Genomic DNA, 23974 nt, shown 5'->3' on the forward strand with positions numbered 1-23974 from the left:
GTTTTATGATAGGAGATGAAAATTGTAGTTGTGACAGTAAAAAACTCCAGACTTTTCAAGAACAGAATCCAGTAAATATAAAAAGCACTGGAAAATGCACACACTGGAATGTAAGAAAAGCAAACTTACTAAGTAACTTCTATCTAGTACATGCAAAAATTTATATTAAAATGCTTAAATTGTTTGAACCATGACTTTCACTTACTATAAAGCCCTTTTCTTGAATTCCCAATGAACATGCGAAGTGGGTAGACTTCCTTTCACCTTAGTATTAATAGAACGAGCTACAATAGGAAATACTTTCAAAACTAAAACAAAAAAAAAAAAATCAAAAGAACTTCAGAATATAATTTGTTCCAGTCAGGCCAAATTCACACTGTTATATTTTTTCCAATTATGCTACAGTTTGTTTATGCATGAAGCTGTCCTTCTGCAACCCAAAAAACATGTTCTTGGCAATAGAGCCAATCAGGACTGAGCTGATACCTCAGGTCCAACTGCAAACCCAGTCCTTTTCAGGCAGCCATAGAACAGTTCAGGGAAGGACAAGGAATACAATCAGAGTTGGTAATCTATCATCTATGGAGTAATTGTTATTGTATCGTTACATCTGTCACTACTTCAAGAAAATAGCATGTCTAAAGTTTGCACTGAAGACTGATTAAATGCTCTTGGTCCCTTACTTCTGATTGCTAAACCCACAGTTTGGTCCTGAATTCATCCAATTCAAAAATGGATGTGACAGCTACACCTCTGCAAGTCATGGACCAAAATTTATCATCAAAGTTCAATCACACTTCAGCAAAAACAGTCCCAGTATTCTGGGAATGCATCTGGCATCCTCCCTTTTCACTTGCACAAAGAACACTTTTACTGAATATGTTACTCTTTATCATTTGTGCTTTAGGAGTTCTGTTTAGAGATGGTTTCTCTGCATGTACATTATTCTTAATTGAAAGTGTATCTATATATAGGTGGTAGTGGTATCAGCTGCTTTTCTTAGCTCTGTGTGCTAATTCAAGCAGTCAAGTGTTTCCTTGCAGCACAAGCTGAAAGACCTGCAAAACACACTGGTTCTGTTCTTGAACAGAACACAGAGCTTAAAAGCTCCTAGCTTAAAATAATGCCTTACTATATTTATAAATTGGGGCTTCAGAACCAAGGAGGAGATGCCATGTCATGTGTCATGTGGAGGAAATGCTGTACCACTTCTCAAAAGCTGGAGGAAAAGGTAGGTTCTCCTGCTCTTCCTGATTTTGAGTGCCTGATTGGCAGTTCTGATTTTTTTGAAAGGAAAATGCCAGTGAAAAGTACAGTTTGTGTAGTTCTTGTCTGCTGATTTCTCAGTTCTTTTTCTTCTTTGATAAGCCCAAAAGTCAAAGAGAATAGAAACAGCAATCTTAAAAGGACATCTTTATTCCCTAACTGCAAGGGAGTAGATAAATAGTTGCAAACCCCAGAACAGCCAGGCTACCTTGGCAATGGATGGTCTCTCATGTAATGGGCTCAGATATTTGATTCATGCCACTGCACTCTCATCTCACTGGAATAGCAAATTGGTGTGGGGGGAGAACTTTTTGGCTACTTAGTTTTTCTAGATGTAAAAGACTGTAATTCACAATTTTCTTATCAGTTCTGTGACCAAAATTATATGTTTCTATTAAAAAAACAATGCTAAGATTTATTTTTGCTGGAAACATACGATTGTGGTGTTCACAGACAGTTCCTTTTGTAAAATAACTGACTGTTTTTTGTCATGTTCACCAATATACACACAGTTTTCTGTATGTGCTTTTTTTAGGTAAATGACCTGACACTTGGCTATGTTGGTGCACATTTTATTGTGCCAGGCTTACCAGATAACTCATATTACTCTGTGATGTGCTCTCACTGTTTGTCACCCCATTCATTTGGGTGCCATGTGCAATATTTACTAGTAATTTTATAGTTTTATCCATGTAATTGGTAATATATTAACAGTATGAAATCGTGAATTGCTAGGTGAAGGGTTTGGCTAGGAATGGGTTCCTGTTTGTTAAAATCATGTTAATAATTCTGGTTTCACTCAGTAAAGGTTAATTTTTTTAACTCTATTTTTTTCCTGTGAATTTAATCAGACAAGTGTGTTACAATGCAGTACATAAATTTATGTAGTCTCTAACATCATTTGATTCTCCTCCTCTACTCTGCTCTGGTGAGACCCCACTTGGGAATGCTGTGTACAGTGCTGGTGTCCCCATAACAAGGACATGGAGCTGTTGGAGCAAGTCCAGAGGAGGCCACAAAGTTACTAAGAGCAGTGGAGCATCTCCCTAACAAGGGCTGAGAAAGTTGGGCTGGTGAGCCTGGAGAAGGTTTGATGGAGACCTCACAGCAACTTTCCAATATCTGAAGGGGGTCTGGAGAGCAACTGGGAAACTGGAGAACAACTCTTCATCAGGAATGGCAGTGACAGGAAAAGGACTAATGGACACAAACTGAAAGAAAGGAAATTTAGGTTAAATATTAGGAAGAAATTTTTCAGTTTGAGGATGGTGAGACACTGGAACACACTACCCATGGAGGCTGTGGATGCCCAACCCTGGCAATGCTCAAGGCTCTTTTCATCATCAGATGCCTGGACCTTTAACTTGCTAAAAATATTGGGGTTTGTATCAAATATTGTGAGGGTAGCAGTGAAGCCACTGATAGTACTTCAGCTTGCAGGAAGGTTTTGCTGTTATTTTAGGTTGCATTAGATTCTATAACGTCTCTCTGAGCCAGGTCCTACTGTTAACTAGAGAAGAACGTGGGTCCTGTAAATCCCAAAAGACATCCACAGAATATCTCACTTCTTTTTATGAGTGGGGCACAAATCCTTCATAATTTTTAAGAACTTTTGTACCCTAGCTCTAGCAGAAGATAAACCTCTGAAACTTCCTTGGATGCGGTTTCCTTCTTTTGCTGCAGGGTTCACAAAGAAAGCTCAGATTTTTTTTAAAACACAATTTTGTAGGCAGGATTGATGAAGCTAAAATCATGAGGTATCTACTTCCTCCTTCGATCATAAGAATATTTAAGAATATAATTCTTTTGTTCATCTGCATGGGACCTCCAGTGATCATCTAGTCCAACTGCCTCAGGATTACAGATAATACTAACTGCAGACAAAAACCTAAAAAAGTTAATTAGAAAAGCTTAAATCAAAACACTTCCTTTGAGATACTAGAGCCATTTAATACTGTTCACAACTCCAATTCTTCCTACAGAACAGAATAAAAAATGAAATAACTCTACAACATTCCATGCTTGCAAGACTGTGCCAAACCATACTGAGGTCCAAATCCTCACTCATGTTCAGTGCCATCCCTGGCCTTGGTTTCTTCCTGAGATATATAAACACATTGTGGATTCTGTAATTTCTGATGAGATTCATGCATTTTATGAGGCCACTGGTAAGTGCAGAACAGCTTTTGCTACCTTCATTCTTTCTCAAGTATCTGAAGGGAAGGATAATGGCATCTTGCAGATTTGTCCCACTTGCAGCTTTAAAACATGGCCTTATTTATAGTATATATACTGCACTTAAGGCTTTGCAAAACTCAGGATTATAAATATTTGAAATGTTGGCTGAAGTCATTCAGCCAGTAAATTAGGGATATTACTACAATGTTATTGTTACATGTTACTTGTGCACTGTTTCTTAAACCCTGCTTATGCCCAGCTCCTGCTGCGTCACCATGGTGTGCAGCACCCAATGCCAACACCACAACTGGACTGTAAAGATTCTGGCAGAAAAGTGGAGTTTAAAACTGGCCTGCAAAAATCAGGCTCAGCCCCTCTGGCTCACTTCATGTTAATTAGTAGTAGTCTTTACATCTAATATTCTGTGACATTATCAACACATGGAAATTTTCACACAATGCATAAAACCAATACAACTTACTGCTTGGTTAATTGTAAATAATTAAAGCATGATATAACACCTAACACAGGTATTAAGCTGGAAGCAGATTACATTCTTGAATCATGAAAAAAACAACTTTGTGAAATACCTAGATATTTTTAAGTGCTTTAAATTCAAATATCTAAGCATTCCTGTTACTGTACTAGTGTTAATTTCACTTGTTTTTAAACTCTACTTTTCTTGTTATGTTTAATCAGTACAAAGCAAGCACAAGAACCCAACTCTACCATCATCATTGTCAAGTGTAATTCAAATATCTCTAACACAGTAGAAAGTGACACCAGCATTAAAATTTGTGTTTCAATAAGCTTCTTCACAACTATTTAACAAACTTAGCCAAACTTCCAACTAGTTTCAACGTATCAACTGCCTACTCGGCCTGGCGGTTTTTGTAGTGCTCCATGCCAGATAACTGCAAGTAAACATTTTGACATTTTCTGCTGCCTTACAACCATTTCAGTCAGAAGATACTTAGCCTGAAAAATCAAGTTTGCACAAGCTCCCTAGAGGTGTTACAAGATGATAGCTCATGTCTTTTAATATTGTCTGCCTTAAACGTGCTCCATTCCAACCAAACTCATACAAGCCCATCTTCCTAGGCAGATGAATGCTCCAGAAATCCCTGAAATGCTCCAGAATGCTCTCTGAATGCTCCAGAAATCCCTGAAAACTATCCACCTGCTCCAGAGAACTTGTGTAACAACTCCCCTTAAAAATCTTGGCCTCTCTATAGGGAAGTAAGAAGTGGCAACAGAACAGCAGTGTCTTCTGTCTTCATGTTCCTTCTGCCAACATAAAAGGCTGTAGTTTGATATAAATGCAAAAAGATACATAGCAGAGGAGGTTGGAAAGGAACAAGAAGCCCCTAGAAAGTACACTAAGAACAAAGCAGGGCTGGAAATAGGAGAATTATTTCCACTATGTTCACTCCCCCCCACAGCACCAAGAAGTGACAACCACTGTCCCAGAAACACAGTATTCCTGCATCCATAAAGCCTATGAAAAAGCATGTCGTAACCCTCTTTACTGAGAAATGCAGGAGAAAACAATCAACTAAGGGAGAAAACAATCATCATAAGGGCTGAGGATGGGTTTAAGAATTCTGCTGCAGCTATCTGAAAACCAGAAAGTCATTCAAAAAAACCACAACCCACCACACACAAAATAAAAAAATCCACAACACACACTGCCGCTGTTCTCCCTGCACTGAAATAATCCCATCAACTGCCAATCCCAGAAACCCCCTTGCTCATGAGCCCTCCCTTTAGTCCAAAACAGCCTACGAAGATCCCTCTTCTCAGCTGAGCCTACCAAGAGGCCAGGAGAGACAAGAGGAACACTGGACCTGTTCTTCTCAGGGACAGTGCTTAAACCAGCACCATGTGAGAGTGACAGAAGTCCAATAAGGTGGCTTTGTTACCACAGTGTGTGCGCGGATCTATTCTGCTTCTACCATTGGAATCTCAGTGTGCAACAGCAATCTCATCCCCCAGTACAAGTATTATATCCTGGTAAGTTTTAGAAAATAAGTCTCATTATATTTCTGCACATGGACAAGCCTTCAGCCAGTGTAAAGCCTCTCAGTCTGTTTGAAATCAGGGAAGTCTCCACTGTGAAAAGAAGGGAAGGAGGGCAATCCTGCTGGCTTCCATCCTAACCATTTTTTCACCACTATGGAATTAGCCCTTGCATCACTACATCACCAGCCAGATCATGAAGCCAAGCTGGCTGAAAGGTAACTGGAGGTTAGGAATAAAATAATTTTAGTTTTCAGCTGCCATATCATAAGCCATATGAACACTAACAATGGCAGGAGAAACAGGAAGAACACACAACCATGAATAGAACCAACTCTTTCAGCATCACTGCAAATCTCTCATGAAATTGCACCCTAGAAGAGAAGGGAAAGGGAAGGAAACAGAATACAGTCAATTAGAATTAGCACATATTTAACTAATATATAATCAAGGTTCATGTACATTACAGCACAAATGAGCCTTCACAACACAGAAAAGTCATAAAGAGCAAAATTCTTCCCAAGCACAATGGATACCACAGGAAAATGCACACAGAGAAAGCTGTTTAGCAGATGATAAATGCCAGGAATGTCAGTCCACCAACAGCACAAGTTCAGTCATGAAAGAAATATTAAGCAGCCACAGCAAATAACGCCAAGTGCAAGAAGTCTGAGAAGGTGAAGGCAACAAACTGTCCTGGAAAGTATGATAAAGCCAGTGGAATACTCAGCAGATCACAATGAGTCAGGAAAATTATTTGGCAGTAATACTTTGAATATTCTCACTATAAGCAGACAACTTAATGACAAAGCCACAGCAGGTAACACCGAAGTTGTAAAACACAGAAAGTGGCAGAAATTTTACTTCTGATGACAACAGCAACAAAAAAAAAAAAAAAAAAAAAAAAAAAAGCCAGAACTATGAAACTGTATGAAACTGTAAGCAAAACTCTTCAAGTCAAACATTACCTGGAAGCTCAGGCAAAAACCAAAATGGAAGTAGAATTGACAGAGCATGAATAGCTGAGTACAACAGCTACATCCACTGTGACAGACAACATCTTAGGAGTTTTTCACAAGTTTTCATTTAACAAAATTGCATGAGAGACAGACACATCATGTTCTCTGTATTTGTCAAAGGCTGAATTTGTCATTTTTCTCCTACCTAATTGGAATTTTCAGAGTAATCTGGTTTCCACTGTAATTTCATTTCCATTGAACTAAGTCCCCTGGGTAAACAGTAATCAACTGAGGCACCAGGAAGAAAAATTGTCTGTACCTTATTTGTCACAGAAGTTTAATGATGTTTTATAGGGAAAGAAACAGAACCTCAGAAATAAAAGGGAAATCTCTGGCTTATAAGGCAGCTTATAGAAATCCACAAAGTTAAATCTATGTCTTCTTCAAAAACATTGCTGGAGAACACATCGGCCTTTTTCAGATTCACCTTTTTGTCTTCCTCTCATTCTTCTTGGTATTGAAAGAAAGAGAAAACCGAGAAAGAGGGACAAGGCACAACAGAAACTTAAGTCAACAAAACTGTGTAACACCTGAATATCTAACAAAAATCCACTGAAAAGCTATGACAGGAGGTAGGTTTGAAGTTCACAGCCTCTGTGTCTCAGTTCTTCATCAATAACACAAAGACAACACAAGCTTTTTGATTAATGATTGGGTAATGTACAGGATGAGAATAGAAACACCCTAAAGAACCTATCAAGCTTCTTTATTAACAGAGGAATAATTCTACTCAGTATTTAGACTGATTCCACAAATACTGAATGGCAATCCAATTCCGTCTGACTGAATGAGTCAAGGATCCAATGGGAGGAGGAGCTCCTAATTCAGGGGCGGGCAGGGGAACACCAGTTTAATGACAAGCTTCATTCTCCTATTTCCCCAATTTCCATGTTTATATAAACTTAGAGGAACCTGAAGTTCAAGACCAAGTGCAAACCTGTGGGTCAGAGTAATCCCAAAGACAAGTACAGGCCAGGTAAAGGATGGAATGAGAGCAGCTTTGAGAAGGACTTGGGGGTGCTGGGGGACAGGAAGCACAACATTACCCAGACAATGTGCACTCACAGCCCAGAAAGCCAAACATGTCCTGAGCTGCATTCAAAGCTGTGTGGGCAGCAGGGTGAAGGAGGGGATTCTGTTCCCTGCTCTGGTGACATCCCACCCCCAGTGCTGTGTCCAGCCCTGGGGTCCCCAGCACAAGAACAATATGGATGTGCTGGAGTGGGTCCAGAGGAAATCAGGAAAAGGACCAGAGGGCCAGAGCAACTCTGCCATAAAGAGAGGTTGAGAGCTAGGGTTGCCCAATCTGGAGAAGAGAAGGCTCTGGAGTGACATTAAAGCACTTTCCAGTACATAAAGGGGACTTTGAAAAAAGCTGGAGAGGGACTTCTGACAAGGGCACGTAGAGACAGGACAAGAGGGAATGGATTTAAGCTGGAAGACAGTGGCTTTAGATGAGGGGCTAGGAACAAAATCTTTATTGCGAAGGTGGTGAAGCACTTCCAACAGGTTGCCCAGAGTTGTGGATGTCACCTATTTGGAAGTGTTCAAGGCCAGGTTGAATCACAGGATCCATTTACTATCCCCCTAAATGGTTCTTAAATGATTATAAAATGCTTATATAGACCATGATTCATAATTTTTTCCTGAGGGTCTTTGCATCATTTTTTTTCATCACACAATTTTAAAGTAACTTCACTAAGCCATCTGACAATTTGACTAAAAAATTAATAATGGGCGCATTTAAAAACCTAAGCTTTTAGTTCTGTTGAGAAATCCAGTCTGAAATACAAACCCCATGTCCTGATGAAATCATATGAAGAAAACAAACTTTTCACTTCCATTTATCAAGAATCTCTGCAAGAACAAGGCATCTCAAACATCAACCTCCTATTTAAAAATGCAGCAGGCAAAGAAAAAATTCACCTGATTATATGCAGCCTGTGACAAGTTGTTGTCTGTAATGCAGACACCTTCTTAGTCAGATAAAAAGTGTCTCCAAAGTATATCCCTAGCATCACCAATTCTGGGGAAACAGAACATCAGCTATTCAGTAGAGACAAGACAAGTCTCCTTGAAAGCAGATTACTAACACCTGACCAAACAGGCAAGTAGAAGCAAACTACAAAGTTTTTAACAATATTTTCTTATTAAGAGAAAATCATTACAAAAACCATGAAAACAGCTTAAGAGAAAACAAACACTTTGGCAGCCTATGTAAGAAGCAAATTTTTTTTATGCCTGTAGAAATGTATCCCCAAAGTAACTTCTTCACAATTCCTATCAAAGGAAAAATCATTGCAACTGAACTGTTTAAATGTCAACATGGTTGTTCAGGCTTCTCCCCCCCATTTAATTTCTGGAAGGAAGTTCTAAGACAAGAACTTAAATTGATGAAACACACTAGAAAAATTGATGATGTCAAATATATGGAATAAAGAATTCTAGTGGACAACTGCAATTTAGAACCTAAGTGACGATAAACTCACATTTAAAGCAAATTTTGCTGCTAGACTAACTGAAAGTAGAACTACAGGGTTAGTCTTCATTTTAAGTGTGAACTACTACTTATTTATTGTATTTTAATACCCACAAAGAACTGCAGTGACTCATCAACACCGCTAAGTCCTCAAAGTGTATTTCAGGTGTAGCACAGTGTAAGCACATACTTGAGAGCACGAAGCAGGAGAGAGTTTGATCCTCTGCTCTCAACTGTTGAGTTACTCACTGCTGGCCTACACGAGTCCATAACCTGCACAACACCTCAGCCTTCAGGGTGATACTTGTACCTGGGTAAACGTGACACAAACCGTGCATCGAGTATCCGTACAATTTCATCTTCAGAAAAAGATGATCCTCTCAAGTACCATCTAAGGATCAACCAACACAGTGCAGTGGAACCTTCAAATTAAACTCTTATATTGGCTCTCACCTGCCAACAATGAAACTAAACTTACCACTGTCCTCCTCCAGCTGCCTCCAGGCAACATATCTCGAGTTCTACTGGTCCCAAATATTCATACCATTATCAGGAAAGTAAAAGGAACATTAATGACAGGATGAACTACCAAACCCTCCTTCAGCTAGTCAAAAATCTCAGAATGGTGCAGGTAACTGAAAAATTCCAGCCATACACCTGCTAACCAGAGGCTGGGACTGATTGAGGTTTTTTCATTACACATTAGCTTACAGAAAGGCTTCACTACCACTGAACTCACTGACCATCTCATTGAACATCACTCAACTGATGGTTGCTGCATCCACTCAAAAAAACAACAACAAAAAACAACCTCAGTTTTGCAACCCTATACATGGGAGGAAAGTCAAAAAAAAAAAGGCTTCCCAAATGGCACAAAGGGAATTCATGTTTTCAGCTGCATCTTCACTAGACATGTGACAAACTGTCAACCACAGGAACCTGGCTGAACTGCTACAAGAACACACACTGTAAGAATTTTCAGGCTGTGTTCCTGCCTAATTACTAAAACTATCACAAAGACATCCTGACACGGCAAGAGAACTGTAAAGCACTTCAGAAATCTACATTACCACCTCAACAAAGAAAAAAAATCAGTACATCATCCGAGAAAAAGTCCCATTGCATGAGTGTGTGCACATGTGTTTCTATATACACACACAGTGTAAGTATACAAGGGAAAGCACCTGGGATTTTAAGGTCCCACTGTGGTTAATAAAACACTGTCTGAAAGACAGGTCAACACACATGGAGATCTGTGCAAAACTGGAACCTGAAACTGGAGAACCAGCCACTTGAGTTATATCTTCAATCTCCAGAGGACTTATGTCACAATTTAAGATTAAAAAAAAGGAAACCTCACAGCTAAAGGATTCAGGAAAGCACGTTAAAATAAAACATCAGAAATTATCAAACAATTAATATTCTATTTCCAAATCAGAAATTCACAAAGTCCAAAATACAGTTTAAACTATAGTTTAATGTATAGTATAATGTTTTGGTTTTTCAAAAATTCAGCATTACATCAACATATTTACTTATAAATTGAGTTAAACAGATACATCTTTCTCATTTAACTTTCAAATTCATGAACTTGTGCTGTTGAAATGCACTAAAAAACACACTTGATTGCTAAAACAACAGAAAAACATAAACCATAAACAATGCAAGGTTAATTTACCAAGATGCCAGTACGTTTTGACAAAGTTCATTCCTATCTTCTATTTAAAATGAGACTTTTTTTCACCCCACTGTCAAATTTATTTCTGGACAAGAAACCTGAAGTTCCACCCACAGCCAACACAGGCCTGTCCCCACTATCCCACAGCACAGTGGCAGTGAGGACACCCTCCTCCAACCAAAAAAGCATCTCTGGTAACAGAGAGATCATAACTGACACACAACTACTGATTTTTCTTACTGAACACATTTCTAAACAATTTTTTTTTCCTTCTTTCACCATTTCATGTTGCTACAGCTAAGACAAACCAAACCTTTTCCTCTTCTCACACCCTGTCCTGCTGAAGCTCAAGAAAAGGTTAAGCAGCAACTAAATTACTTAAGGACTGAACCCTACGGAATTTGGAACATGCATTTTTCTGTCATTGCATGTGCCATTCGACTGTTACAAAAAACTGCTACTTGTCTTAAAGGCTCTTCTAGGGACAATTTTCTATTACTTGAGTTTTGGGTATTTTACATGAAAGCTTAATGAAAAGACAGCCCTGAAATTCCCTCCACATACTTTTCATTACTTTGAAGCAGTCACTTGAACACTTCTGTTAAAAAAAGAAGTCTTTTGCAATTTGTACAGAGAGGATATGAGGAAACTCACGCAACAAGGATGTCTTGCCTTCCACACAGTCTTGAATCCCAGCTTAAAAACGGAATTTGGAAAAAAAGCACATCTCTAAGGAATGATGCAATGTGGAATTCCCCTCTTCTGAGTAAATCCACAGCTGAATGCTAACTAACAAACAGTTGGATTTGCTGAAATGTCCATGCAAAGATCTAAATGCAAGAAAATCACATTTTTCTGTTAGCAGTTACATGTGTAAAGAAAACTAAGTCACTAAACAGGGTTACAGAGTGGGTTTGTAAGCAGATCAAGGATGCTACAAATAAAAGATTCCCACAGTAACTTTCCTGATAGTTACCCATTACTTCCAAAGCATCTTCAATCTGACTTCATGAAAATAGTTGATAATACCAGCGTTCAAAATACACCTAGATCTTAAATCTACATCCCATGGACCCCTTTCAGAGCTGTACTGACACAAAGTTAACCAAAATCAAGTATTCATTCTCACAGTCAAGAGTAACTAATTCTTTAAGAAAATCATGTATCCACAATGTTTTTTTAAAAAGCAAGCTTGAGAACATACCTATATCCCAGTGGTTTTCATTTCAAGCATTATAATTTTTATTTGAAAACGTGTCAACAACTTGCAACCAAAAAGCCTTAATAACAAGCAGACTAAATTCAACTCTCAAATAAAATTAGTAACTAATGGCTTCTTATAAAACAAAGCAAATACTAGAAAATTCACAACAGAAATGCAGAAGAAACCAGTTGTGCTGTTAAGCTCCCTCAAGGAAAAAAAAAACCCCAAAAATTGAAAGAGAAGCAAAAAGTTTTAATACCAAGTCACAACTGGCTACTTTAAGACCTTACTTACTTTCCTCCTACCCTCTACAGTGAGGACAGTTATTAACAGCTCTCCTGTAATGTCACCAACACCCCATTTTAAATTACCAACCCAGATCTACAGAACATGCTCAACACACCAATGGGCTCAGGTGGGCACTGCACTGCATCAGAAAGGCAGCGGTTGACATTCTGAGGGTACAAGGTGGTGACAGAACAGTTTTCTGCCCTATCTAGTGAAGACTCTAAGCAAAATATCTAAATCCCCAAGTGCAGAGGAAACCTCTGTTAACTGTATTCTCAAGTCATGTTCTAGCCCTAAGCATAAGAGAACCAGCCAATACAACATAACTGCTCTGAAAAGGGAACTCACAATGAATTGTGGCCTTCATAATAAGAGTGTGAGAACTTTCAGATGTTCCTACATTAGTAAGAGAACAAAAAACTAGATTTAATACATGGAAAAAAGCCACTGTTTTTCTAACACAGAATCTGAAGTAGCTCCAACTTCCCAGATAGAAAAATTCAAGTCTCACTGCATGCAAGTATGTGCTAACAAAAGACCTTCTCGGCCTCTGCTCTGGAATATTGGAACAACGCTCAGTTATGTTAAAAAATAAAGGTAATGCTGTGTATTTACAGATCACAGATCAGTGTGATATGAGACAAGTCTACAGGAACAGCACACACTGCTGCCAGCTTTGCAAAAGACAAGGACTACAATGAAAGACAGACACTACCAAGCTGTGTTCCCAAAACATACCCTGAAGTACAGCTTTAAACTTAGAATTCTGATTTATCAACAGGGGTGATATGGACAATAAAATTTGGTGCAGCTACACAGAGGTTGAAGAGAAGACACGTTCACATAAGAAAAACTTAAGATACCTGCACAAGAGAATCCACATCTAGACTACTATTAATGCTCATCCAGCAAACAACTGCACACAAAAGCCTTCACATTTACAACTTTTCAAATTAACACAAAATCCAGCAAAGTTTGCTATATCTTCACACTGGTCTCTGCAAGTGCTGGACAAGCAAGGCTCTTGTGATTACAAGAGAAACAATTAAAGTAAGTACTATATTTTCAAGGGTTTTGCAGGGTTTGGAGTCTCCTTAAAAAAATAAAATTCTGCTTCAAGTTAAAAACAGTAAGGGAACCCTTGATTCATTCATCCATTTACTTCACAAATGAGGCTATCTTGATCTGGATGCTTTCGAAATATACCTATTTTTGATCTCTTAGAATAGATAAAACAGTATTTCTTTAAAAAAAAAAGTGAGTATATACATACATACACACACACATTTATATACACATATACAGATACTTCTCTACACTCAGAGTATGCCTAACACCAAAGTACTTTCCATTCAAATATCTGAAATAAGTTCTGAACTTGTCTAAACCATAGCAGGAAGGGCAGAAATACTTTCCATGGAATTTAATATAATTTCAATACACACCTGACAGGAACAGAACTTCAAAGACATTTAAAAATAAATTGTTCAAACTAATCAATAAATTAATTCCTATCCATTCTTACCCAAGGCTGTATTCATACTGGAAGGTCCTAAACTAATTTTAATTTCAAATATAAGATGTCTCAGAACAGGTACCTTTATTTTCTCAGAAGCCTATTCAATTTTGCAAAATAGACACTAATAACTATTTTAGTTTATTTTGAGTCTCTCATCTACAAATTTCAGCATATTAATAAAATGCAGAAACCTAAAAGTGCCTTTAGAACACCAAGTAGTTGCACTGGTCTGAGCACAAAGACATCACGACGTGGGGAATAAAATGTTTATGTAAGGGTGACAGTGTTCCACAGAGATGGAAAACAGTTTTGCTACCACTATCTTTATTGATTACCACCTCCAGATGTAGTCTTCCTGTCAATTCCATGGGCAGACAAATTGCCACAAATACTGCAAGGCATGAAGAAGCAGCCAGGCAAGATTAAGACAGAAGCTTCCCAAAAGAAACACCCTGAAGAAAACTACACAAAAGGAAAGTATAAGACCCTCTGGAGAGGGAAAAGTTACTGTGATACAATCTTACATTTATTTCTGGTTAACTCCCTCCCCATAAACATGCTGATAATTTGAGTTTCTTCCACTGCAGCCTTATGATTATGTTTTTGGGTTTTGTACACAGCTATCATTAAGTATCACTGTTGTCTGGTGTATTGCAACAGAACAATCAATGCATGTATTCGATATGCCTCCCTGAAATTCTTGGTATCAGCTACTGTAGTTTGTTGGTTCAAAGAATAAACATAACTTCAACTCCAAGAATCAAAAGTATTGTTTTAGAAAACAAAACAAAAAAACCCAAACAAACAAACCGACACCCTCATCTATGACTTGCTTAAATAAATATGCAACTTGATCAGCAACAGTTTTGGTGGGGAGGCCTGACAGTTTCTCAAGTAAAATATGAAAAAAGAAAATTCCTAAGTACAATATGAATAATAAAGTTAGCTGCCTACAGCTTTCAGTCACCCCTAACCCTTTCTTACTAGGGACACTGTTTCTATTCCATAATCAATAAAGGTCAATCCCCCAATCACCCATCCTAAATGTAACAATTTTACCACCCATTTGTCAGGCCTCTGAGAAGCTGCTGAAAGACCCAGCTTACGTGATCTGTCATAGCAAGTGTTGCCACAAGTATACTGAAGAATGCATAACAGTATCTCAATTCAACAACTTTTAAAAAAAAATACAGGCCCCAGTTCTGCAAGTAGGTCAGCAAAAGCAGGCCTTGTGCTGGCTTTGAGCCTGCGACTTCAGAGGGTCTTTAGGCTGATACAAACGTCCAGTGATATGAACACAGCTGCAAAACTGCGAATATAAACCGAGTTGTACAGATAACATGAAAACAGCTGAGACAGACACAATATGTCTGCAGTGAGCCTGGGAGTCCTTTGAACATTTAATTAGAACAATTCTTTTCTGAAAGGTTCTTTTTTTCCTGTACAGCTGCGAGCTACTGCAAACCTTCAAAATACCTAACTGGACTTCTGAAGGAGCAAGCTGAAAATTAAATATGACATCTTAAAAACTACCCCAACATTTTTGGATACCTCTACAAGAAAAAAAAAAAACTCAAGAACAAAATAAGTAATTTTCAAAAGCTATTCCCACCGTATACAAACAAAGCTGCACAAAGTGGGACAGCACATGTTAACACAGTGGTAACTAACACACAAAAACCCCAACAACCCACCCAACTGGTGAAATCGTTTTCTCGAGGACAATAACAGTGAGTATCTGCGGCCAAACTACACGCAACTACCTCTGCCATACACGTCGGGCAAGGGAAGAGGGCTGTCCTGCCTAAAATAAATCGCTACAGACAAGCCCTTAAGACACAACTCCGAGGAGAAGCGGCGCGGTGAACTGCAGGAATTAGATGAAAAAGCCACGAACGTTTTTCGTACATGGAAGCCGGGGCGCTGGAAGCCGAGGCCAGAGGAGTGGCCTACGTGTTAAGTGTTTACAGCGGGCGTGAACGAGCCGCTGCTGGTGGATTTCATTGAGACCGTCGGGAAAAGCGCCTCGGCAGGGCCTGATTTCCAGGCGTCGCCCGGGCCTACGCGGCCCCAATCACTCCACCTCAGTAATGGCGTTCGGGGCGAAGGGAAGCGAGAACCAGGGGAGGCGATGCCGGTGCAGCGCTGCGGGGACGCACCGGGCCCTCCTCAGCGGGGAGGTCCGGCCAGTGGGGCCCCGGAGAGACGGCCTGAGCCCCCCGAGAGCGCCGGGTGCTCCCCCCCGCCGGCAGCCGGGGATGAGGAGCCGTCAGCCATTTTCCCTCGCCCTCCAAAACACGGCGGTGCGGGGCCGACACGCCGGGGCTCCGAGGGAGGCGCTGCCGCCGCCTCACGCCCCGCGGGTCCCGGGGAGCTCCGTCCTCGCCCCCAGCCGCGCCCCGGCCCGCGGAGCCCCATCCCCGGGGAGCACAAACAGCTGCCCGGCCCCGCCCGGGCACCGCTCCGCACTCACCCCCGCACCGCTTCCCCTCGTCCCGCGGCGGCTGCTGCGGCGGCCCGGAGCCCTCCTGGGCGCTGCCTCATGCCCGGCGGCCGGCGGGGCACGGTCTCATGCCAGGCCGCGGCTCTGAGGGGGCGGCTCCGCTTCCCCCGGTTCCCACTCGGCTGCGCTGCGGCGGGAAGCGGGAGGGCAAATCCGGCGCCGCTGCCCGCGCTCCGGGTGCCGGCCCTGAGCGCTTCTCTCTCTCTGGGGCGTTTTTCCTGCGTCACCAGCTGCTGCCCGGCGGCGGCGGCGGCGGCGGCCCTGCCTGGGCTCGGGCTGGGGCTGGGCCGGGGCCTGCGCGCTCCGCTCCGCCCCGTCCGGGCACCGGGCGCACGCGGGGGGGGTGGGCGGACGCGCGCCCGGGGCTCGGCCGGGCGGGGGTGGCGGGGCCGGGCCGGGCGGCGGGAGCTCCGCGCTCAGGGCTCGGCGGTGCGGGGGAGGCAGCGCGGAGGGAGGCGGCAGTGGCGGCGGCTCCTCGCGCTCCCGGCGGCGGCGGCGCAGCCGCGTCTGGCGGGGCCCCGTGGGCAAGATGGCGGCGCCGGCAGCGCCTTCCGCACCCGGCCCAGCGCGGCGGCGGTTCGGCCACCCGAGCGCGGCGGTGACGCGCTGCCCGTGTGCCCGCCCGGGGCCACCGCTCCCGGCCGGCCCCCCCCGTATGTCCGTGTGCGGGGCGGGAGCGGCGGTGAGGGAAGGACGAGGGCTGTGGGACACACACAAACACACACACGCACGGCCAGCGGCGCGCGAGCGCGCGCGGGGCCTGTTTCGCGTCGGTTGGGCGCGCGCGCGCTCTCCATTGTGGCCCGCGCCGCGCCGCCGGGCGCGCGCCGGGGCCCGGATGGTGACGTCAGGGCGGTGACGACGGTGACGTCAGCGCGGCCGTCTCCCGCCGCGCTGGGGCCGCGACGGGAGCGGGACGGGAACGCGGGCGGCTCCGGCTCCGGCCCTCAGGGCAGAGCAGAGCAGAGCCGGCACCCCGCTCGGGAACACCGGCGCTTTTTGAAAGCTGAACGGAGCTTTTGTTCCTCTTGCAGGCTCCCCGGGGCAGCGGGCACAGCTCCGAGCCTGGCAGAGCTCAGGCTGCCTTGGGACAAGGCGCTCGGGGCGCATGGGTGACTCTCAGGGTGTCCTGCGCAGGGCCTGGAGTTGGAGGCGATGATCTCCATGCGTCCCTTCCAGCTCTGAATATTCTGTGATTCTTTGGTTCGTTTCTTTGATACGTCTGCCTTTACATGGCCGCAGTCGGAGATCGGTAGAACTCCAGTCCGTACGTGCTTCATATAGCGACCGGGAGGACTTCAAGCCTGGATGTAAAACCTGGGAAAACGGGAAAGGATGCTTGGGGCAGGATAGAAGTGTGCCAGATATGGCGAACTCGGACTTCAGGAATACCTGAAGTGGTGCTTAAAGTTTTGTTAGTCTGTATGCCAAGATCAAAGTCTCATTTTAACAACATCATTCAAGAATTTCGGAGCAGGAAGTGAAAGAAAGACTAAAAAAACAATTGCTCATTGCAGAAGATTGAACAATTGGGTGGGTGTTTTTCAGTAAAAAGCTGGAGCTCAAAATCGAGTAGTGATAAGTTCTGATATTTCCCAATTTAGTAGAGTTATTAGTTTTTTTGCTGATCATTAGATGGTATGATTTGGGATGGAAATCTGAAATATGTTGCTGTGTTAGCCACTCAGTAAACAAAACAAGGATGCAGCTGCTTCATCACTGTACAAATGCAACAGTTTGTTTACTGAAGGAATAGCTGTATATGCATATTCTTCAACAATAAAAACAAGCCATTACCATGGTGAAAGTTTGCAAGTGTAAGTCTTTCGTGTTTGGGTTAGAAAAACATGGAATCATATCAAACAGCCCTTTTATCTGTGTGATTTTCATGCTTCTGGGCATGGTATTGTGGCCTCCTTTTTTGTCCCTTATCAACTACTTTCAGCTTTTCCTCCTATTTCCCATTAATCCATTTTGTTTTCCAGTGAAAACATTTAAAATAGCTGCACCTATAATGCTTGTAGCTTCCCTTGCCACCACAGTATTCTCCCTCAAGCCCTTCACTCTTTATGATAACTTAGAGAGGCATGGTGGCACCTCGAACAATTGTAGCTGCCTATATTTTGACACTTACCTTTAAAAATCAACTGTGTTTGTTGATGGTCATTTCTTCTTATTGTTGAGTAGACCCTTGTTTTACAGACAGGCCAAATACTGTGTTCCTTCTGAGAACCGTGGGGTTTTTTTGGCAGAGCCAAAGAGTGACACATCAGTGGATTTTTATAATGTGGGCAATTGTCCACCAAGAAATTGACTGTCAGTTCACATAAAAGTCAACAACGACAACAAAAAGATACGAACAGTAGTTGTGGAAACAATGGTGGTACAACTTGTGGCAAGAATTCCCTCTTGTGAAGAAGCATTCCTTCAGCCAAGAGTGGAGGCTTTGATTATTTTAATTGAAGGCTTAGGCTTGGAAGAGGTGAAGAACCAATTCCTCTTCAGCTCCTCAGGACCTTTGGTGGTACTTTTCAGCTTTTAGATTCTACTTTATGTACAGTTTGCAGAAGCACAGCAATACCAGAGGAATTTTGCATGGGGAAAAATCCAAAGCTGTTGTTGTTTGTATCTGACCTCCTGCCTGGTTTAAAGGTGTGTTCTGGAGTGCCTTGACAGAGCAGCAGCTTGAAGGTGTGCTAATCAAAGGTCACAATAGGCTCAAGCACACAGCTATTTATGGCACCAAATAAAAGAAGGTATTGGGTCTGCAATAACCCTGTGTGGCTCCTGAACCAGCAATCTGCACAACGACTTCTGGCTGGGGAATTCTTCCTCCCCAGACAGGAATCTATGCCTGCCCTTCTTTGCTCAGGCTTCTGAGGGCATTGCTGTGGCTCACCTTGTGCTACACTCTTCTGCCTGAATAGGTTCACACATCCCAACACTGCAAATAAATGTTACCAGTTTGTCTTTGTGCAGCTGTGGAAACAAAAGAACACAAGCGAGATAAATTGCTGATTAAAGAATACCCATGAGATGAAGACAGAAGTCAGTAGGAATTCACAAATGTGACTAAGTGCTCCAAATTCTGTGACAGAATTCTGGTTAATTCCCTGCTGTACGCAACTCTTGGTATGATTAGAAATTGTTGATATGATTAGAAATGCTTTTGTGACATATTTAATTCAGTGTGAAAATGTGGGGAAGGGAAGCATTTCCCTGAAGGCTTCCCTGCCCCAGCACTGCAGCTAGCCCATCAAATAAAAAGTGAAACCAGTTGTGAACTAGCTGCAAATGAAAACCAAAACATTCTGGTGAGGGAATCACTCAGAATTTAGAAAACCTGTATGTTAATGGGTGTGTTTATTCCCCAGTTCCTAAACTCTGGTTGATGCTGCACTGCTCCATGAGTAGACAAAAATGAAATTTACAACGCTGCTGATGCAGAGTAAAGCTGTGGAGTTTTGCACTGGGGTAGCAAAAGGAGAAATTACAGATGGGAGAAAGAATTTTTCCACAGACCCACAAAAGATCTTTTTTTTCTGGTTCAGCCCTTTGGATGCTGCATCACTGTTCACACTGTCCACCAACACTCAGAAAACAACAGGTTGTGTGACAGTACTTTACATATAAATTAGCATTCAAAATTAGGGAAAAAATCCCATGCTAATGATGTATCTAAAAGTTGTAAAAACTCTCCCAGATTGATGCTCTATCTCTTTTCTGTTTCAAATAAAGGTCAATTATAGACATTTTAGTTTCTCCTGAGGTATCTGCTTTAATTACCATTACTCACATCAGTGTAAGGCTTCTCTTCATAGTGGTCACTCCCTTTCTATCTTTTAACTTCTGTTTTCTGTTTGTAAGAGATATTAACAGAGATGTTGGAATGGGCATAATGCCACTCTTAAAAGACTCATAGAAGCAGTTAAATCCAGTTTGTGCTCCATACTTACAGGTACAAAAGAATGGTTGCTTAGGCAGAAATCATAGAAATTTTATAAGAAAAAGATTCTGTGGTCTCTCACTTTGAGGAAAGGATGTTATCTGATTAGGAACAATTTTTGTGATAAGAGAAACATGGTGTGGCATTTTCATGTTATTCATTTAGTTGTGCACTTATGGGTTAAATGAATAGCACAAACAGAAATTCTCAGTGAGCCTACCAAATGCTCAGAAGATGTTGCAGAGACCATTTGTCAAAAAGTCTGTTTATAGGCCTAAAAGAGTATCTCCCCTACTTTTTGGAGAGGGAGCAATTCAAAATATTTTCCCTGTCTAGTTCATTATTAGCTGAACTGTCCTCAGATAAACCATGTGGTGTCCATGTGAAAAGCATCTGCCTCGTAGGACTTGGGCAGAGTTCAAAAAATTGATTTGACAGCCATATGGTCCTCTTCATCCACATGAACCTTGAAGAAGTTTGACTTCCTTCCAGCCTTAAGGGTAGAGTGAGGGAAGAAGGGAAACCTCTTAAAACTTGTCAGTGTTGTTCCTAAATGTGCTAGATGAGGACATTGTTCAAAAAAAACAACAAAACAGCAAGAAAGTCTGTAGATTTGTGAACTACTGCAATTTCCTCAGCTTTTCTGAATGCCTCTGCACACAGAGTGTTTGTCATGGCACTGGTGGGGATTTGAGGGAGCCTGTTGTTCACAAACCCCAGCCACCACTCGTCATGGCCATTTTCTCCTCCTCAGCAGGGTTTGTAAACACCAGTGTTGCTATGGGCGCAGCAGAAGGGAAGCAGCTTCTTTTCCTAGGGCTGAGCATCCTACACCCTTCCAGCCCTGATCTCCCTTCAACCCCAAATTACATCCCTCATGTGCTGGAGTGCCTGTTTATGTTGGATATGCTGGGCTAGGCAGGAGCTTAATTAGCTGATAGCAAGCAGGGGGAATAATAACTGAGTTGTACTTCCCACAGTGGACATTTCTTTGGCATTTCTTCCTCCTCTTCCTAAAATTTTGTAGGAATTAGGATCTCTTTGAAAAGCCCTTTTTCCTCATTCAGGGTTTACTGAAATTGGCTGGAAGAATCAAGGGGAACCAACAGGCAGAGGCAGAGCCAGACAATGGGCTCACGTGAAACCAGTGTCATTAAGAAACCATGAGGAGTTTCAAAACTTCAAAAGAGGGTAGTCTGAAAGGAGAAGGGTTGCCACTACACATTTGGAATGGAAAAAAGGGGAAAAAAAGGTGTGATCAGAAACAAGAGGAAAAAATTATTTAAGCGTAAACCACAGATTTTGAAACAAACATGCAAACATGATTTGAACAGAAACACAGATCCATTTCAGATCTTCTATCAATGGTTTTATCTGAGCTTTATAAAAATAGCTTTTGAGAAAGGCTTAAATCTAAAAATATTTACAGGAAGAAAGTTTGCAATTTTGTAAAGCTAGGGTTTTTTCCTTTCATGTGACTAAAGATTCTTTCTTCAGTCTAAAGAGGGAATTCATACAGTAGCATGCAGAGTAGAAGGATTTTGGAACCTTTAGTTATGTACTTCCACTCCACTCTTTTAACTTTGTCCAGAAGTTTTTGTCAACTATCTATTTTATTGCCAGTTACCTGCAAAAATAATTCCCATTGTCCAAAGCAATCATTATTTCTCTTTTGATGAAATGGTACAGTAAGCAAATGCCAGTTTACATGGATGATTTGCAAGGACTGAATTTTGATAACTGCTATTGCTGTTCCATCATGTGTCTGTGACAGGTCACTTGAGAACATAATGCAGATTAACAGCGTGCCATGCTGTATTTTATGTAGCCCTGCAGCCTTTCTGAGAGATTACATTAAAATATGTTGGATAAATGTGAAGTAACTCATACCAGGACTTCTGCAGCAGCAGTGATATTTTGGCTGGAAGGTTCACAGTAGCAATAATGCTTGAGCAATAGCTGTGTCTTTGTAGCCAGGGTGGTATAAGGCATTAAGCAAGCCAGAACTTGTATAGAGGGTAATATCTTTTATTAGATCTGAAAACAGGCTTGTATGCATCAGAGCTTCTCTGTTTTTACTAGACATATCAGTTGGTCTACTGAAACAATATTTAAGTAGATCATCCAGAGGCAATCTGCTTTTTTTCAGCACACTAGTTCTTTTCCATTTATTTTTTCTACACCATTATTTTGGGAAGGTAAATGTAATTCAGAATCTAAATATGTGGAAATAACATCAACGAACAAAAGCTAAAGTTTATGCTGTAAACAGAGGATTATTTCTGTGATTTGACTTTTTTGAATATCAAGTAAAAAGCTCTTTAGAAGTACAATTCACTTTTCACTACTTCTGTAGTTTGCACTGCTCTCAGTTACAAATTGAGACCAAATGGACAAATCTGATATCTACAAGTTAATTTTCTTTTTGAAATCTAAACTACTATAGTTCTGGAGTTCTTCTGCTTTTAAATTTATTGCTGGTTATTTCCTAGGTTAAAATGAGAATCAAATTTCATATCATAACATCCCTTTAATTATCTGCTTTTTCCTTGTGTTTGTACTTTTAGATGTACATGTAATAAGACATGTTAGACATACTTCTGGTTTTTAAAATCTATTACAGAAAATCTTAACATTTAACAGAAATATAAAACAAAACAAAAATGGACAAAATAATGTATTTTAACTTCCCAGAGACAAGGTAATTATCCCTTTACTTTCTGAAATGACAAAAAAAAAATCTAAATTCACTCATGTTTTGTGCTCTTTTTTTTTCCCCTCTGAATAAGATGGACCAAATGGCCAACAGTTCTTAAGGATTTTGTGACAACACATCAATACAAAAGACTAATTCCTTATTCTTCTCAGGTGGAGAATCCAACTGAAGTCCACAGATTAATGCCTCTAATAGTATTAATTTCACCAAGTAATAGTAGACTTTGAAGTTTTCCTTGAACCCTAATTTGAGGAATGTTATGAGTATCAAAACCATATGGCTGAAAGACTGCACAGCTCCAGCCTCTACTTAGTGGGCTAAATCCATCAAAAGTCTGTCTCTATTTCAAAGGAGAGTGAGGCTCCCAACATGGCAAATAATACTAATTTCAGCTGTATGCATCTCACTGGCTTGTAACCACCTACAAATGGAGCACCTTATCAGAGGTGGCTCCCTGGCATCTCTGGGCAGACCCTGGGGAGAGGCAGCCCTCCCTGAGCACAGCTTGCCCCAGTCCACCTTTGCCCTCAGCAGCTGCTTTCCCTTCCCCAGTAGCTGCAGATAAAAAGTGCATGGCTATGTAACTTTCAGCTTGGCAGAGTTATGAAATGAAATTTGGGTTCTCAGCAAGTGGGGTGTCTGCCCAGAAGTGAGTGTTGCAGCTGCAAGCAATATGAGCAATGGCCACTTAGCCAGGAAGGACCCTGTGTTTGTGGGGCCAGGTTTTTGTGCCAAGGGGTACAGGGCTGGCTTCTGTGAGGAGCTGCTGGAAGCTTCCCCTGTGTCCTGTGGAGTCAAAACCAGCTCTGAGACAGACCAGCAGGTCAGGGCTGAGCCCATCAGCAATGGTGGGAGCACCTCTGGCATAACTTCGTTAAGAGAGAGGGGAAAACCCTGTAGTTCAACAGCAGCCAAAGAGAGGAGTGAGGAGATGTGAGAGCAACAGCCCTGCAGACACCAAGGGCAGTGCAGAGGGAGGGGCAGGAGCTGCTCCAGGGGCTGGAGCCGAGATTCCCCCACGGCCCAGGAGGGCAGGGGGATGCAGAGATCCACCTGTATGGAGGATCCCATGGAGGGCAGGGGGATGCACAGATCCACCTGGATGCAGGATCCCATGGAGGGCAGGGGGATGCACAGATCCACCTGCATGCAGGATCCC

The 23974-nt window shown here is 41.9% G+C and overlaps 1 protein-coding gene across 2 annotated transcripts in view; it reads right to left on the reverse strand.

Moving 5' to 3' along the window:
- The window catches only part of USP9X (ubiquitin specific peptidase 9 X-linked), a 101163-nt gene extending 84703 nt beyond the window's left edge, over nucleotides 1–16460 (reverse strand). For both annotated transcript variants that reach the window (XM_084201478.1, XM_084201477.1), the window contains exon 1: nucleotides 16124–16460. The gene's annotated coding sequence lies outside the window, so the exon portion shown is untranslated. The remainder of the gene's footprint in view (nucleotides 1–16123) is intronic.
- Nucleotides 16461–23974: the final 7514 nt, after the last annotated feature.

This window comes from Fringilla coelebs (assembly GCF_963513975.1).
Source record: "Fringilla coelebs genome assembly, chromosome: 2".
In the NCBI taxonomy this organism is placed as follows: domain Eukaryota; kingdom Metazoa; phylum Chordata; class Aves; order Passeriformes; family Fringillidae; genus Fringilla; species Fringilla coelebs.